An 18,723-nucleotide genomic window follows, 5' to 3' on the forward strand; every position below is an offset into this window, starting at 1 on the left:
GCTCTATCATCTCGTCCATGCTTTTCAACATCTACATGAAGTCATTAGCGGTACTGATCAATCAATTGCACCTCACGTGCTAAACTATGCAGATGACACACAAATACTCCTTCAACTGGAATGCCCCAAAGACATTGGAAAATCCCCAATTTTCAGTTGCCTCAGAGCCGTGGATCAGTGGATAACTTGGAGCCATCTCAAATTGAATGCTTCCAAAAAGGAAATACTCATGTGTGGCGATTGGAAACATTATGACCTGCTTGCCGCCTGGCCTGATGAACTGGGATCACTGCCTAAAGTATCGAAGGAAGTAAGAAACCTCGGAATGACCATGGACTCCAAGCTGTCGATAAATGCCCAAGTGGAAAAACTAGCAAGATCAAGCTTTGTCACTATAAAAATGCTGCAACAAATGTTCTCTCATATGGGATTTCCACACAAGGTCCAAGCTACCATCTCCCTTCTGTCCAAACTCGATTACGCGAATAGCCTCTACCACGGATCAACTTTAAAGACCATGAAAAGACTACAACGGAGTCAGAACTCGGCTGCCAGACTACTCTTGCATATCAAACCGCTAGACCACATCTCACCTGCCTTGAAAGCCCTGCATTGGTTACCGGTTGCCAGAAGATCCACGTTCAAGCTACTTTGTATCACCCACAAAGCAATACATGGAATGGGACCGCTCTTCATCAGGAATAAAATCACCAACAAACACCCCATCAGGGTTACAATTGCTATATAAATGCAAACCTTTTTCCCTTCTCTACTCCTCCCCAACCCTTCTCAATCCAAATAACTGACTGACATATCCACCACTCAAATTAATTTCATGTTTCACCATACTAATTCAACACTAATCCGTATGGGTTCCAGAGTAGCGTGCTACTCACCAATAAAGCGCTTCAAAACCCCATCAGGGGTAGCAAGCGCTATATAAATAGAAACCTCTTTCCCTCTTCTATCACGCCACCTACCCTTCTCTATCCAAATAACTGACTAACATATCCACCACTCAAATTAATTTCATGTTTCACCATACTAATTCAACACTAATCCTTATGGGTTCCGGAGTAGCGTGCTGCTCACCAAAAAAGCCCTTCAAAACCCCATCAGGGGTAGCAAGTGCTATATAAAAAATAAACCTCTTTCCCTCTTCTATCACGCCACCTACCCTTCTCTATCCAAATAACTGAATAACATATCCACCACTCAAATTACTTTATATTTCAATATACTAAGTTTAAACACTAATCCTTTACGGGTTTCGGAGTAGCGTGCTACTCGCCAAAAAAGCGCTTCAACACCCATCAGGGGTAACAGGTGCTATATGAATGCAAACATTTCTTCCCCTTCTATCCCTCCGCTATCCTTCTCTCTCCAAATAACTGACTAATATCCACCACCCAAATTACTTTCATATTTCCCCATACTAATTCACCACTAATCCTTTATGGGTTTCTGGAGTAGCGTGCTTCAACACCCCATTAGGGGTAACAAGCGCTATATAAATACAAACCTTTTTTCCTCTTCTATCCTTCTACTATCCTTCCGAATCCAAATAACTGACTAACCTATCCATCACTTAAAAATGTACTTGCATGTTTCACTATACTAATTCAACACTAATCATCTATGGGTCCCGGAGTAGCGTGCTACTGGCCAAAAAAGAGTTTCGACAACTCATATGGGGTAGTACGCGCTATACAAATGTAATTACAATACAATACAATATAAACTGGATAGTTTGGCATAGAGTATTACGCCCTCAGCGATTTCCCAAAAACTTTGCAGACGATAACTGAATATTGGATGTGACATCTCTGAAAAGCAGTAGATTTCTTGCCACTCGGCTATAAAGAATGTAACTATAAATAGTAGACAAAGACTTATTCAATTTAAATGTATTCAAAGAATGTACTGTACCTCGATTGCGATATGTAGATATGGCCTAGAGAAGATTTTAGATGCTGCTGGTGCCGTACGGAAGGGGCATACTTCATGCATCTGGCTTGGTGGTGCCCAGGTACATGGGCCAATTGGAAACATTTATTTGTAGAGCGAGGTAAAATGATAAATCAGAGAGTTGAACCCAGTGCCCTAATGGAGTTGCTGCGTAGTGTGAAAGAACTATTTGCACTAGTAAGAAAATGTATGGTAATGCCTTGTTGTTGTCAACGCGGCGAATAGTGATGTGGTGCGGGAGAGGCCCTCTCCCAACAGTCAGTACATGGATTTAAGATCTCGCATCTGGCAACACCATATCAGATACTCTCATTGCTATTACCCCCAGTCAAAGCACAACCTAGGGGTGTCTGATCGCCCTTGCAAGTATATCTACTGCAACTGAAACATGATAGGAATGATGGAGGTTTTAATAATGATGCACATTAACTAAATACACAGAGTTAATGCACTGCACTCCCAAAGGGTAAACTTGGGTTTGGTGAGACCGGGCGCCTCTTTATCATGCACACATTTGGAAATCGTGCATAATTTGTATAAATTACAATTTATGAATGTTGAAATAACGTCTTATATTTTTTGCCCCTGGACTGCACTGAGAGTTGTGGCTGTTGCAATGAGCTCACTCAATTTAATATGATCATTAATTTTGTATCTGTTTATTTTTCAAGGATAAACAATCAAAAACACGCAGGTGTTGAGTCTTAAACAACAAATGTATTATAGTAAACGTACTATCTCTGCAGTGTTTAGTTAAATCCCTTACCTTCTGTTCGCTTCAGCTATACCACCAATACTCTGTGTGGGTAAGCTGTATCATTTACTACCTCTGGAGTTAAGCTGTATCCCTTACTCTCTCTGCAGGACTAAGCTGTAGTCCTTACGCTTTGTGATGGGTTGAGCTGTATCACTTACTCTGCAGGGTTCGGGTCTACCCTGTACGTTCTCTGCAGGGTTTCCTCTAGCAGCTTAAGCGGGAGCTGCCAGTGGGCCCAATTTGGCTGTAAACTGTGTTGCACTTGACCTGCATTGTGTGTTTACAGGCCTCTTCCGCGAGCAAGTCTTCAGACAAACTGTTAATAAAAACACTGTAGGACATACAATGAAAGAGGGTTGTAGGCTAGGATTGGCATGCGCAGTGAGGGAAACTGCGTAAGAGAAATAATGACAATAGGGGAAAAAACGGAGAGATAGAGCGGGTAAGACATAATAAGTAAGGATGAGAGAAAACAGATGGGTAGAAAAGTGCAACAAAGAATGTTAGGACGAAGGGAGGGTGAACAGAAGGAAAGAGTGTAAGGAAAGCTGGAAAAAAGGGGAAGGTAGGATGGAAGGTGAAATAATGAATGAATAGATGGAAGGATAAACAGGTTGACAGATGAAAGGTCGAAAGGATGAATGGAAGACTGAAAGGCATGACAGGTAAGTAGGTGAATGGGTGGACGGATGGAAAAATGAGCAATTCAAGAAGGATGACAGAGCAGATAGAAGAATGCATGAATATAATAATGGGTGGCTGGATGGAAAGGTGAAGGGAACAGAGGGAGAGCTGACAAGATGCAAGGATAGAGATGGATGACTGGATGGATGGAAGGAGGATTGACGGGTGAAAAGCGGCGCTCTTCTAGGGAAGGTCAGGTTTGCTCACTCCGCTTGCTCGGTATGAGTAGAGAAATATTTTAAGTGGGGGGTGCTTTACCCTGTATCCCTTATTGTCTGTGGGGTTTGGGTGTATCCCTTATCCTTTCCAGGGTTTAAGTGTATCCCTCCTGCCTTAAGGGTAAGCTGTACTCCTTAATTTCTGAGGGGTTAAGCTGTACTAGTTACCGTGTCAGAAAGTTACCTGGGATTCTGGGTTCTTGGTGTTTATGGTCGGTCATCGTTGCGTCTAGTGCATCTTCAGGACTGTGGAATGGAGAAGAACAGATAGCATCATTGAATCCAAACAATGAAGACAGGCATTTCTGGAAGGAACTGCCTTAAGAGCAGTTCCTGCAGTTTCTTTATTATTCAAAACCCTACATCATTAAGCAATAAGGGAGAACATTTTAAGAAAGTGTACTGGAATATTAAGTAGATAATTAAGCAGACAGCGATAAAGCAGGCAGTGCACCCCACTGAACTATCTTCTTATGGTTGATCATTAGTGAACTGCATTCAGTGCTAACTCAATAGTCTAAAAATATGTTTAAATAGTAGCTCTTCTGTCCCTGTTCTGCAAATACCATGTGCATTTGAAACCAAGGCATGGGAGTAACTGAGACACACCACGATTCACATGACGTACCTTTGTCCGAGTCTGTACTCTTCCTCTTTATATTAACTAGGGGACCTCATACTGGGTGAGACCACTTGGAAAAACAAAGCAGGTTAGCTGCAAATGATGCCCCAGGTTATGCCCCTGCTACAGGTCTATGCCACAACACTCGCACTCAAACATAGGGCCACTCAGCAGGGTTACCAAGGAAGGTTCCTGCAAACAACATCACAGCTGGGGTTGGCAAAGGGGAGCTTGCAAGATCAGTGCCAATAGAGGACCCCACCTGCATGAATTCATCCAGCCTTGGTGGCTCAACTTGAGTATTTGGAAATGTAACACATTTCTCATCACTTAATCGTCACCTTGGTCAGTGCTTACCATTGTCCAATTTTGAGATGACACACTTCAAGAATGCCGTTCATAGAAGGCCCTGAACTTTCTTCCAAGAAAAGTCATGCAAGAGAACGCTGTCTTCCATTCATGCAGCACCGTCTTTAAGCTGGTTCTTATGCTTCATCTGATCTTTCCTATCTTGGCAATACTGTTAGATCAGAATGGTTGACGACGGGATACCACGGAGGAGTAAGATTAATATTGCAAGCCTGGCTGCCCAACAGCATTGCTGCAGAAGTATTCTAAGAAGAAGCATTGGGGCAGGTTCAATACCAACGTCAAGAAAACAAACAGTGGGCTCCTACTGCTTACTCTAGACGAGCGCTTGCTGTCACTGATCAAATGTAGTCTTATATAGAGAGGGAGGCAATAGTGATCTTAGGGGCTGTCGACATTACCCTGTGTATCTGTACTGCAACAGTTTCTAAGTGCACACTGATCACAAGCCTGAGAAGAGTGAATGGAGAAAGCATTCTAGGACACCGGCTTCCATCCCTTTGTTGCCTTCCTGACAGGCTTCATCTACTTATTTTGAAGAATGCCCTAACCCAATCCCCTTAAGTTGAACTGAGGCACTTGTCTTCTGCTGATAAACAAGTAGCCAAGCCAGAGAAGACAATTGCTGCCCATAGGATACTATTGAGAATGTGAATGGAGAATGGAGCCTCTTCCAAGGGAACCAATTTGCCTCCTACCTGACGCCCAATCAGAATTAATCATCTGAATACCAACTCTTGGTGATTCCAGACTAATGGAGAAGTAGAGAGGCTCATGGGGACACTGAACAAGGTTCAGAGGAGTGCAAAAATTGAAATGATGATGCTGAGTGGGCCATTTACATCCTTTTACTTGAAATTCAAAAAAGTGTATGTGTAAAACAAGCCCCAGATCATACCCTGCTACCCGTGATGGACACTGCACTATTACAATAGACACAATGAATTACTGCCTACTTAGTACTCGGATGCCATGTTGATGAGATGAGCTTAAGGATAGAAACTGGAGATTGACTTTGGAAACTCAAGGGAAGAAAGAAAAAGCCTGTAGCAACGTAATAGGAATCTCTGAATTTCCAGAGTACTGACACTGTCCTGAGAAAATTGTTAAATATAGGAATATTCCCGTTACTCAGTCATGAATTTAACAATGCCTCCTTGGTCTATCGCCTAGGGCAGCCCGACCCAGAAGAGACAAGAAAAAATGGCACCATGCAGATGGGATATTACTTTGTTAGTCCATCTCTAAGAACAGGAACCAATGTGATACTGTCATGGCGGCCCATCCCTATGTTTTAGTATAAGTTGCAGCTGATGTGGAGCCACGTGGGTGTTGGTGTTCATGAGCAGATTACTTTAGCGCCTACGAGGAAATCCAGCCCAGCTGAGAATTTTTTTTACTTTTCTGAACATTTTGTCTTCAGAGCGCCATGCACAACACCCAGCGCAAATCTGCAAGATTGCATGAGATGTTCGTCATGAGGATCGTTATGCCAGGAGTACAATGACCTTTCAAGCGGCTACTAGAAGCTAGAAGCAGTACTGCAGAAATCTAGTAGTAGTGTACCTTAAACATGCCTTGACTTCTGTTCTTTAGGTCCCAAAATAGACTCAATCCCTGACTGCAGACCAATCTGAGACTTAAATATAACCTGTGGACAGAGAACTGGATACACTCCCTCAATGCATGCTCATTTATTGCAGCACGAGCTAACAAATTGCTCTTGTCCTAGCCTCATAAATCCCACTGTACGGCATTAAGCAGTTGTACCATTTTACTTCCTGGTAGCTTCATATATGTGTTTGGCTCCGTAAGGGCAGTACCAGCTCCTACTGTTACTCATCGGCATGTGCCAGAGTGAGTGTAGCTCCAGTTTGCATCTGGTCATCCTTCAGTGATATGTTGAGAGGGACGAGGCATTGAGCCTTCAGAATAGCCTCCAATGACAACTGACTCTAGTGTAGGATTTCTTCAGCAAATTATCATTTCCTGCTGAATTCTGCAAACAATGTAACTTTCACCACTGAACCCAAATTGGCGTTAGCATTTTTGGTACACCCCCGTCATCCAGCTTGCTCTACAATACTCATCTGATTTAAGTGGCTGTATGTGATCGAGACTAAGAACCAACCTGAGGAAACCAGTTGACTCTTTCTATCCCAAGTCTCTGAAATGTTTAAACTGAATGGCATTTACTCGATTGATGATTCCCTCTTGGAGGTTGCCTTTTATGTCGAAAACTTATTTTCAAGCAGGTATTTTGGTTAAATCACATTGAACCCTTTCTTCCTCTTGTCTCTTTTTTTTCTTGGGTTAACCGTGGACGATCCTGTTTCCCACTTCTTTCACAATTTCTAGCACTGTTACCCCTATGTTCCAAACTATTAACACATGGGTGAGGCAGTAGATTGGCTTATTTAGAAATCAGGAGACTCCTAGCTGGCTGAAGCCAACGAAAATCTAATAATGCGAGAGAAGTCGCAGTCTCATACCTATTTCACCTTACTGTAAGCCAGTTAGAGCCAGGAACCTGTAGGTTTGTCGCCTTTTGTTCAAGCCAGAGTCAAAAATGCCTCAGACTCAAACTAAGCTTTGCCCAGACTCAAATAGGGTAGATGGTCTCTTTGACTGCAACAGGATTTATCCAACTGAACAAAAAAGTCTATATGGAGCAGGTGTTGTCATCTTTGGCATTGACAGATCAACTCTAATCCAAACTTCTCAGGTGAAACCCAGACATGGTGGCAACCTTAGTCACGTATACCGTGGCAACATCTTCCTGTTGAACCAGGCTTAACTTCTGTGTGTTACAGCCATGCCAAATAGGGTTCTAGGTTAGACAACAAAAGGAGGTTCAGTAATCTGGTACGAATAATGGAAATACTGAGTTAGTGGTTCTTGTGCAGGTGATCTCCCTACTCCCGTAGCATGTCTGTTAGACTTGCCTTAGTGCACAAATGTAATTATGAGAGGAGTAATGGAGTCCAGCGAGCCTGTGATAATCCCTATCCATACAACAGATGGACCTAGGTGTGTAGTAAGAGCTTCAGATTGTTCTAACATTTGATGCACAAACTGATGTGTAAAGAGACAGAGTAGCTTTTGAGGATCTCTACTCTAGTCTGGTGTACCTGTGGGCTTGGGATCATGGAAAGGTGAGAGGTATGAGGCTCCCTAGGACCACCAATGGGTTGAAGAGAGTCACAAATAAAGGCTGTTGGCAAAGATCATTGGACCATGATTTCTAAGCCACTAAAGAGTGACTTAGAAATGTGATATACTTACTTAGATTGTGTAAAGCAAATGTAGGCATGAATGATCAGGAGCTCGTGTTACAGCTGCATCAAAGAACAAAATCTTGAAACCTGAGGTTTAGTCCCTTAGGCTAAGTTCTCAGTATGTGGAATAAAAGATCACACACTCATGACTTTGTCAGCCATGCCACTACATGTCATTCGGAGGCCTTGGCTTGCTTGAAAACGGCCAGACCAGTCCACCTCCACCTTTTCACGACCCCACAATAGATCACTAAAAACCAGACCTTAAACCCTGAGAAGGGATATTCTTATAAATTTACAGTTTACCGATGACATCAAAGCTACAGTACAAACTTAGATTACGCACATCCACATAGATTTTCTGTGTACACAAGGAAGGCTCAAAATTCCAGTGTCTGCGACTTTATCCAGAGGATTTTCAAAATCGTGCTCATTTTAAAAGCGCAGCTCTGGAACATTTGGATTTGCAGTACAGATTCCACATTCAATGCTTAACATGCGATCAATATAAAATCATCTCACAGTGGGCTGTGAACTTCTTGGGTGGCATCATCTTCCGCGTCCTCCGCTTTGTGCTTGAAATGTCGTAGAATTGGCCATCTCGGTAAACTGAAACTTACTCTGCTTCGTTTCCTTCTTGGTGTTTGCCGCGACTTTCTTGAGTCACTCCAAGTCTCTGTGTCAGAATCCTGGTCGGAAAGGGCAGGGGAACAAAAGTAAAGGATTTACTCTGTTGTTCAAAATGGACTCCCCAATTCACATACCCAAACAAGAACATGCAATATCAGAACATATGAGCACAGTCAAGAATCACCCTGTCTCCCTACTGTCCCAGGGACTGCAGGCCCTTGTTAATACCATGTCTCTTGCTTGTATCTGCCTCATTAACCTCTCAATCGCTCCTGGGTCTCCCTAAAATGTTCATTGTTTTTCTGCCTTCTACAGCCTCCACTGGAGGTTGCTACAGTGACCCCCTTTTGACCTCGGCCGGAGGTTGCTCTTCTGTTCACTGGATCCAGAACCTTTACTGGCGATTGACCCATTGGTTCATCACCTCTACTGGCAAAAGTCCATGATTAAAATAAAAACGTTTAATCGCTGAAGTACTCGTTGACTTACGGGCTGATTTTTCATCCCATTCATCATGTTACTGAGGGGACTATGCCTTTTCAATAGCACCTTTGCCCACCTTAAAAAAAATATTTTGATTGATTGTTTTGAGTGAGTGCGATAAGCTTCATGTGATGTTCTTGTTCACCACCAGAGATACCGGAATCCAGATTTCCTGAGGATGACAGGATCTCAAACACAAAGCATTATCTTTGACTTGTGACACTGAAGTGAGTGACATCGTAAGAAGTGATAAAAGAGGAAAAGAAGTCAAATAACAAGTGCCACTCTAGGGAAATTAGTGGAACAGGTGGCCAATGTTTACATTAAAAAAATGTTTTCCAAGTTTTTCCTCCCACAAAAAGAATTTTTTTCCTGATTTTCACCAGCTTCTTTTAAAACTTCAAGAACTTTGTGAAGTTAGTGATGTTTTAAAACAAAAGTCACGCGGCTGGTAAGGCCAACTTTGCTAACTTTGTGCACCCCTATAAGAACATTCAATAACTATTTTGTTAATATTTTTTTATCTATATGTTAGTAACACAGAATTGTAGTAAAACTACTTTGCCACCAAGTGCCCAATTTAGAGAAAACGAGGATCCTACCTTTAGCTGTTATGGTCATGGATGCACATTGCTTGTGGTTTGTAAGGGTTCCCTCCGCCCTTCAGGAGGGAAAGCATGCTTAGACATCCAAACCATGTGTGCCTTGTAGTGCATTGCAAGGTCACACCTGACGACGTCACGCTCACCCGTAAACACACACTGACCCCAAGTTGGAGGTCAGCGCAAGATAATAAATAGGGGCAAGCCCCGCCTGTGTTCCGCTTCGTACAGCATGTTATAACTGCAAAGACGTGTCTGTGTGATCTGTTGGCATACCGCCTTCGGCATTTTGTCTGGGCTACCCCACAAGCGATGAGGACAGCTAGCCCGCTGCACCCACTGAGCCGCACAGAAGCCTGTACAGATCACTCCAACAGCTGTCTCCCACTCACCTGCCAACACTGCCATGAAAGAAACAGATGGTGAAACCAAGCAGTCCCTGCTTCTACACTTTGCTGATAACAAAATCTTCCAACTACTCTGCAACCTTCCAGACTCAGTGGCAGGCGATGATTACAATACTGCCTTAACAGCCTTCAACGCCTACTTTGACCCACAGATGACCCCTGACTTTGAAAGGTTCAAGCTAAGTCAAGCTCGCCAAAAGGAAGGGGAATCAATCACCCTATTCTATGCCTGCCTCCAGGAGCTCCCCAGCACATGCACTGCGGATGACCAAAAAAAGAGGTAAGCAGAAATGATCCCAGGCTGCCAGTCAGCAACTTTGTGACGCCTCATCCTCTGCTTTCCTAACATGCCATTGGACGATATCCTCATGCTTGCCTGTTCATACTAGCTGTCTAATGATTGCGGCAACACAATCAAGATGGCATTTCACAGACTCTCTACAAACCCCAAGCCAGCACACCGACCCATCAAAGTAGGAACAGCAACCACCATTTCTAAAAGAACCCCCCCCCCCGTCGGCATCCCCCTAAACGTACGCAAGCTGGCGAACCTGGCAGAGACACATGTGGCTTCTGTGGATTCTTCTTGCACCCTCTCCAGGATAAGCTGCGAAAGGCAGGACTTGTTCATTATGCCAACGCATTAACCACTTCAAAAAAGTCTACAGAGGAGGACACAAACAGTCATTCTTCAGAGGGAGTGGCACTCTGCACTACACAGGAGTGAGGATCGTTGAAATTACCCACCAAACAGACCTGAAAGTGCTACAGCATCCGTGGGCCAGGTCAACATGTCAGCAGAGGAGGAACATGAAAAACTCTTCCTGCTATCATGCACCCTCGAGCCAGGACACCCTCAGCGTCAAGCCCGTCCCACCTTCGAGAACAACATTGGCAGCACACCAATCTCCTCCTTGATTGACACAGGTGCATCCATCAACGTAACTTGCCTAAAGCAGTACCTCACCATCCATCCACACCCCAACTTACAGCCCACCACGGCCAAGATGTTTGCATATGGCTGCACCGAACCCATCCCACTGCTGGGAATGTTCCTCTGATCCATCTCCAACAGGGAGGCGACCTGACACACCAAGTTCCTAATCACATCTTCTGACTCTGAGACAATTCTCCGCTGCAATACTGCAGACCAACTCCAACTTGTCCACTTCACCACTACTATGAGCAATCTAACTAATGTCATGGACCACATGAGCAGTGATTTTCCACACATTTTCACACTGGCCTAGGGCACCTAAAAGGGCAACAAATATCACTACATATCAACTCTATATTGTGCCCTGTCAGAATACAACACCACTGTATTCCATTTCTGGTCCGCCCAGCGGTGAAGGCAAAGCTGCTGAAATGTGAAGAGCCTGGGGTCACTGAAAAAGTGTTGGGACACACTAAATGGTTGTCCCCCATGGTTGCTAACCCAAGCAGCCCAATTGCATCCACATCTGCATTGATATGCGACACTCCAACATGGCTATCAGATGAGAGCCACATTTCACCCACAACAGATGATCTGATCACTAACATCAATGGTTCCAAGTGGTTTTCAAAGCTCAAGCTGAACTCAGGCTACCATCAACTACAACTCCATGAGGACAGTGGATATATCACAACGTTCTCCACTCATATTGGCCTTCCCTGGAATTGCAGACTAAACTTAGGCATCTCATCTGTGGCTAAGGTATTCCAAAATGCAATCTGGGAAGTCTTTACCTGACTCGAAAGCATCATCAATGTCAGCAATGATATTCTCATCCATGCCCCCACCCTTGATGGTCACCGTCACCACCTGATAGCTGCCCTCAACAGGATCAGCTCTGCTAGTCTAACCCTCAACCGCAACAAGTGTCAATTCTTTCGTTGGGAAAAGGAATTCTTATGATACATATTTCCGAACTAAGGCATTAAAGTAGATCCAAGCAAGTTTGTTGACATCAAGGAGACAACCACACTGACATCTGCTGCTGAAGTCCGAGGTTTCCTTGGCCTCGCTACATACGGCGTGTGATTCATCTCAAATCTTGCCACACTCACAGGATCCCTGCAACATCAGACCAAAACATATTCTCAATGGACATGGGGCGAAACAGAGAAAGGTGTGTTTCAATTAATCAAAACACCCTCATCTAAAACACAGTAATGGTGTACTTTGACCGAGCAAAGGAATCTGAACTGGCAGTGGACATGAGCCACATTGGCCTCAGAGCAGTCCACTTTCAATGTGCTGACCATGACAAGTGGGCTCCTGTCACATTTTCCAGCAAGGCTATCACAGAGATCGAGAAGAAATACGCCCACATAGAAAATGAAGCCCTCACCATCAAGTGGGGTTTGCCATCACTTTAATCTGTGTCACTACAGGCGACCATTCAGGGTTGTTACAGATCACAACCCATTCAGTCCACTATTTGCGGGATTAGCATCCCACCCTCCCTGCCACATTGAGAAGTGGACACTACAACTTTCAAAGTACCAGCTGATGGTGTGCTGCAAACCTTGGTGTGATAATCTGGAAATCTCCTAAGGGAACACCAACGGGTAATACCCCGCTCGCTATGAATGCCAAGACTAGTCCTCGCTCACACAGGTTACCTTGGAGCCACCAAGACCAATGCACAACTAAGGAGGAAGTGTGGTTCTCTGGATGCAAATGTCGATGACAGCAAAGACTACCTGCTGCTGTTTGCAAACACCCACAGGAATATCACAGCCCGCTGGCCTCAAGACAAGTCAAGAGGCTAATGCGCATGCTAAACATGGCAATCTGTATTTGGTGCAAACAGCAGGCTGACATCAAGGAAGTCATTTGCAATGCGCCGGGAAACCCTTTTTGGGTAGCTGTTGGGCATTATAAATGTAAAACTAAACTAAACTAATGCCCTTGGAGCATATAGGCACACCCCAACACAGCACCACACAAAGAACACCTGCTGACGTCTTATTCGAAAGAGCGTGAGTGGCAACATCCCCCACACAGAAAGGTGGACTCCCAAGCGATTTAGAGACAGACCACTGAACAAAGAAGATCTAGCAACAACCACAAAGCCAGTCTGTCCTGCGGAGCCCAGGACTCCATTATTCAAGTAGGAGATTGGGTTCTAGTGCCTGATCGGCGCCCGAAAGGCAAATTCAGGTTGCCATTCGAAGCACGCCTCCTCCAAGTAGTGGACAGAAAGGCATCATGATAACTGCAGTGAACAATTATGATTACATCAAAAGGAACGGGTCATTCATCACCAAATGGAAACCGGTGACACAACACACACAGACACAGCACTCAGAAGACATACTGACCTCCGCAGCATCCCTGAGAATTGGGAGCTAAAGCCAGAACACACCGCTCTACATAATGCAATAGCTTCAAGAGAAGCCCTCCTGGAAGGCCAAAGGGAGACCCAGGTGTCATGAGCAGTGGGCTTCAGCATCACGACTGTTGCCAATCGAGGACACCCGTACCGACTCAAACCTGATATCAAGAGAGCAAAGAAGCTAGAGGACTAGCTGTGAATAACTTCACAAGACTTGAAAAGCCCAGGGCTGCAGGGACAAGAGTCTTGTATCTCTCATATGTAGAGTTATTTAAAAACAAAAAAGTTTTATAGAAAGTACTGCATCGAAGGGTAAAACCTGACAAAGTCACGCTCACTCGCACTGACCCCACGTTGGAGGTTAGCGCGAGATAAGAAATAGGGGCGAACCTCCCCATGACCAGTTGCGCATGGCATGGCATAACTGGGAAGACGTGTCTGGGTGATCTGTTGGCATGCCGCCTCTGTGTTACCCTAACACATACCCAAGGGTGCCAAACTGTAATTAGAAAAGGAGTCCGCTAAAGGAGTGTCTGGTTTGATGAATTGGCGAGCAGTGACTGAGGGGCATATTATCAAGGGGGTTTATCTCCGCTTTTTTGGCTTTAAAAGCCAAGAAAGCGGAGATAAAATTATCTCCCTATTACCTAGCTGTCGCTAACACTAGTTAGCGACAGCTAGTAGGGGATAGCGACCATCTTGGGCCCCGCTTTGCATGTCAGTGATATTTATCACTAATGACATGCAAAGTGGGCGTGCCAAGATGTTAGCGGCTGGAAACAGTCGCTAACATCGCTATCTCCTATTACCAACTTTTGGAGATATTCACGCTAAGCGTGAATATCTCCAAAAGCTAACACCTGCCCCATAGCAGTTCTTAGCCATGTTATCCAATGGTAGGTGGATGACATGGCTAAGAGCATTAGCTCGGTAATGCATGAATATCGCTGACTTTTCAGCGATATTCATGCATTTCGGCCGATTTTTATCGCTTAGGAGATAAACCTTGATAATATCAAGGCTCCTAAGCGATAAAAATCGCCGCAGCTCGGCGATAAAAATATCGCCGCTAAACCAACAAAGCGATAATTATCGCTAGTTGTTGGTAATATGCCCCTGAGTTGGTTAACAAGCAAGTGGGGTGAAGTACGATCAGTGCTTTAAATGGGTAAAAATAAGTGCAAGTACTCTTTAATATGAGCAAGAGGTGTGGCAAGTAGTGCGGGGCCAAGGGCAAGATATGATGATACATAATGACTTCTGTACCAGTTGCAACACATATCAAAACATATGAGAAATGCATTGATGTAAACAAAACAGGTTAACTCATTACACAAAATGAAGGCCAAACAGGATGATATGTTAACAGTTCCTTCTTTTGTAATATTTGCTGCTTCTTAATGCCATCCTGTTATTTGTTGTTGTTTAGCACAATCCTATATACTCTCAAGCGTGTACACACACACACACGCACGCACACACACACATACACACATTCCACGCATTCCCTTTAAAATATCTCCAGAGTGTCCTGATTCTCTTTCTCTTTCTCTCACTTTTCTTACACACAAAAACAGGCACACAAGTTGGCAAGCACACAGACATAAGCAAACACTCACACAAAGTCTCAGGTGGGATTAAAGCCAACTATCTATTTATCTATCTATCTATCTATCGCCCTCACTCAGGGAGGAAAGGGTACTCTATTTTCACCCAGCAAGCATTACCCCACGAATTGGAGTTTGGATTTTTTATCTCGTATTAAAAAACGATTTACGGGGGGCGGAGCCGGGCCGGCGACCAAGATGGCCGCACTGGGTCCCGGCTCCGCCGACCTTCTTCCCTCCTCGCTCGATCTGCCCGCATGTCCTGTGCGCAGACGGAGCCTCTGCGCGTCGGAAGTGCCGCGGAGCTGAGACATCTGACTCCGATGAAAATCTGCGCTCCATGGCCGGAGCTGTGCGCCTTCGCGGGGTGCGGCCCGCCCGCTGCCTGCAGCCGGGACCTCGCGCTGCCCTACACCCGGCCGCCAGTTGACTAATAGCGGCCACACAGGCCGGTGGGACGCCGGTCTCCCGTCATGGTGACCAATCTACTCCTCGCCGCAGCTGGTGCCCGTAATTGACGTGATGCTCTCTCCCCCGGTGCGGTTTGCTTCTTCCCCCCCCCCCCCCCCCCCCCTCGGCTTCCTTCATCGGTGGTCGGACGATGAGACCTGCTCTTTGTCTCCCTGGAGGTACGCTGTTGGTAGTTTACATTGCATTGATATTGATTCTCCGGCTCTCTGTTACCGGTGGAGTCATGATGTTGCTGCGGTACTCCTTGGGCCGGGGGGGCCCGTCTGGCAGACCAATGTGTGGGGAGAGAGGCGTATTGTGTTTATTTATCAACGGGGCACCGATGCACCTAGACCAACTGTCTGGCGGGGGCCGGCGGTCCCGAAGTTCGTCTGCACTGCGCCGAGGGAGTGCTCCCTAGAACATGGCGACTCGATGGGTTCTGCCTGGTCGTGGTGGCGGCCGGGTGTGTTGGATACTGGGAGATGGCGACTCTATGCCCCCAGGGGATCAGAAGACTACGTTCTGGACCTGGCGTGAGGATGTTTTGATTACCATTGGATCGATGATTAATTGTGAGCCGACATCAGCTTTGCCCGTCACTCCTTGTGGGATGAAGGTTGCAGCTCCCTGCGGAGGGGCCGCGGCCGACCGTGGATGCGACTTATTACCTTGTGTGCTCCAGTATGTACTTTCAAGCCCGGCCCAACTCTACGTGCCTGATGTAACCTGTACTGTTTTTCTTGCGGGCCCGTGGGACTCGAGTGCGCTCGGGGCGCCATTGTTGCTGCTTGGGGAGATCTATACTCTCCTGTGAGATCTGAACTGCCGAACGATTAACATTATCCTGATTTAACTGGGTGCTCCCGCTGTTGTGACTCTACTCTCTGAACACTTTGGTCGTTACATTACATTATCCTGTTTCAATGGGTGCTCCTGATCTTAGGGGCCCGAGCTTCATTGTGCTTCCTTTTTTGAGACTGCCTCGCGGGTGGGTGAATTCGATGGGGTGGGCCGGGGTGGGAGGTGGTGGTATTGCGCTGAGGCTGTTAATTGATTTTGTATTGTTTTTCGTACTTCGGGTGAGCGCCGGGTGGGAGGGGTCGGGGGTTGGCCTAGGGCCCTCCTTTGTCTTCCTTGACACTATTTTCTTTCCTTCTTTAAGGACTTTTCTTTTTTGGGGTTTTAGTTCTTACGGGCGACAGGCACGCTGTTAGGGGGGGTAGGCCGTAGCCATCTACAGTGGTGCAGGGTGGGGGATGGGTTCTTCTTCTTCTTGTCCTTTTATTGTTTCTATGGCCCTTCCTTTTCCTTCTATTTCCTTTCTTCTTCGGGATCTGGGTAGTCTGTCTCTTTAATTCGTTGCTAGTCCGTTCAGTTGGGAGGGATGCTCCTATGGGGCTTATAGGCATTAGTTAGGGATGTTTTACCGGTGCTGCGCGTTTTTGTTTTTTTTGTTTATCCTGTTTCTGATGTACCGGAGCCGACGTCTCCTTCACAGTGATCCTGTCAGTGTATACCCTGCTCTATTGTAATTCCCTATTTTGTTATTGATTTATTCTACGTAACCGGATCCTGTTTTTCTTTACACCTTTAAAAAAAAGAAACCTTCCCTGCTCCTGCCATATCTGTGTTCTGCTCAGGGTGAATGTTCTCTTCTTTTGTTCCAGGAACTGCGGGTGGAGAACCGTTGTTTTGATGGTATGCTTTCTTTGTCTGGACCTAACTGTACTAGCGGCCGGCCATGCAGGTTGTAGGCCCGTACCTGTACCTGAATATTGCGAAAATAAAGGTTTTCAAAAAAAAAAAAAAAACGATTTACATGTAGTGTCTACATTTTTAGGTCTCGCTGCGCCAATGCACACATACAACCCCCCACACACACAACCCCCCACACACACAACACCCCCCACACACACACACAACCCCCCACACACACAACCACACCCACAACCACACACACAACCCCAAACACAACACACACAACCACACACACAACCCCAAACACAACACACACAACCACACACACAACCCCAAACACAACACACACAACCCCACACACACAACCCCACACACAACCACACACACAACCACACATACACACAACCACACACACAACCACACACACAACCCCCACACACAAGCACACACACACAACCCCCCACACACAACCACACCACACACACACAACCACACACACAACCACAGCCACACACACACAACCACACACACAACCACAAGCACACACACAACCACACACACAACCACACACATTACCACAAGCACACACAAGCACACACAACCATCTATCCTTCTATCTATCTATCTATCGCCGTCACTCTATCTATCTATCGCCCTCACTCTATCTATCTATCGCCCTCACTCTATCTGTCTATCTATCACCCTCACTCTATCTATCTATCGCCCTCACTCTATCTATCTATCTATCTATCTATCTATCTATCACCCTCACTCTATCTATCTATCGCCCTCACTCTATCTATCGCCCTCACTCTATCTATCTATCGCCCTCACTCTATCTATCGCCCTCACTCTATCTATTGCCCTCACTCTATCTATCTATCGCCCTCACTCTATCTATCACCCTCACTCTATCTATCGCCCTCACTCTATCTATCGTCCTCACTTTATCTGTCTATCTATCTATCTTCCTCACTCTATCTATCTATCGCCTTCACTCTATCTATCTATCTATCTATCTATATATCTATCGCCCTCACTCTATCTATCTATCGCCCTCACTCTATCTATCTATCTATTGCCCTCACTCTATCTATCGCCCTCACTCTATTTATCTATTGCCCTCACTCTAAATATCTATCGCCCTCACTCTATCTATCGCCCTCACTCTATCTATCTATCTATCTATCGCCCTCACTCTATCTATCTATCGCCCTAACTCTATCTATCTATCGCCCTCACTCTATCTATCTATTGCCCTCTCTCTATCTATCTATCGCCCTCACTCTAAATATCGCCCTCACTCTATCTATCGCCCTCACTCTATCTATCGCCCTCACTCTATCTATCGCCCTCACTTTATCTATCTATCTATCTATCTATCTATCTATCTATCTATCTATCTATCGTCCTCACTCTACCTATCGCCCTCACGCTATCTATCTATCTATCGCCCTCACTCTATCTATCTATTTATCACCCTCACTCTATCTATCTATCACGCTCACACTATCTATCTATCTATCATCTTTCTATCTATCTATCTATCTATCTATCTATCTATCTATCGCCCTCACTCTATCTCTCGCCCTTACTCCATCTCTCGCCCTTACTTTATCTA

At 45.3% G+C, this 18,723-nt stretch overlaps 1 long non-coding RNA gene across 1 annotated transcript in view; it reads right to left on the reverse strand.

The window, feature by feature from the left end:
* LOC144771980 (uncharacterized) overlaps positions 1-18,723 on the reverse strand; it is a 63,551-nt gene that overhangs the window by 30,856 nt on the left and 13,972 nt on the right. Inside the window, exons 2-3 of the long non-coding RNA XR_013599578.1 lie at positions 8,517-8,585; positions 3,812-3,873 (exon numbers count right to left, since the gene is read on the reverse strand). This is a non-coding gene — a long non-coding RNA (uncharacterized LOC144771980). The remainder of the gene's footprint in view (positions 1-3,811; positions 3,874-8,516; positions 8,586-18,723) is intronic.

The sequence above is a fragment of the Lissotriton helveticus genome, chromosome 1_1, assembly GCF_964261635.1.
Source record: "Lissotriton helveticus chromosome 1_1, aLisHel1.1, whole genome shotgun sequence".
Lineage (NCBI taxonomy): Eukaryota > Metazoa > Chordata > Amphibia > Caudata > Salamandridae > Lissotriton > Lissotriton helveticus.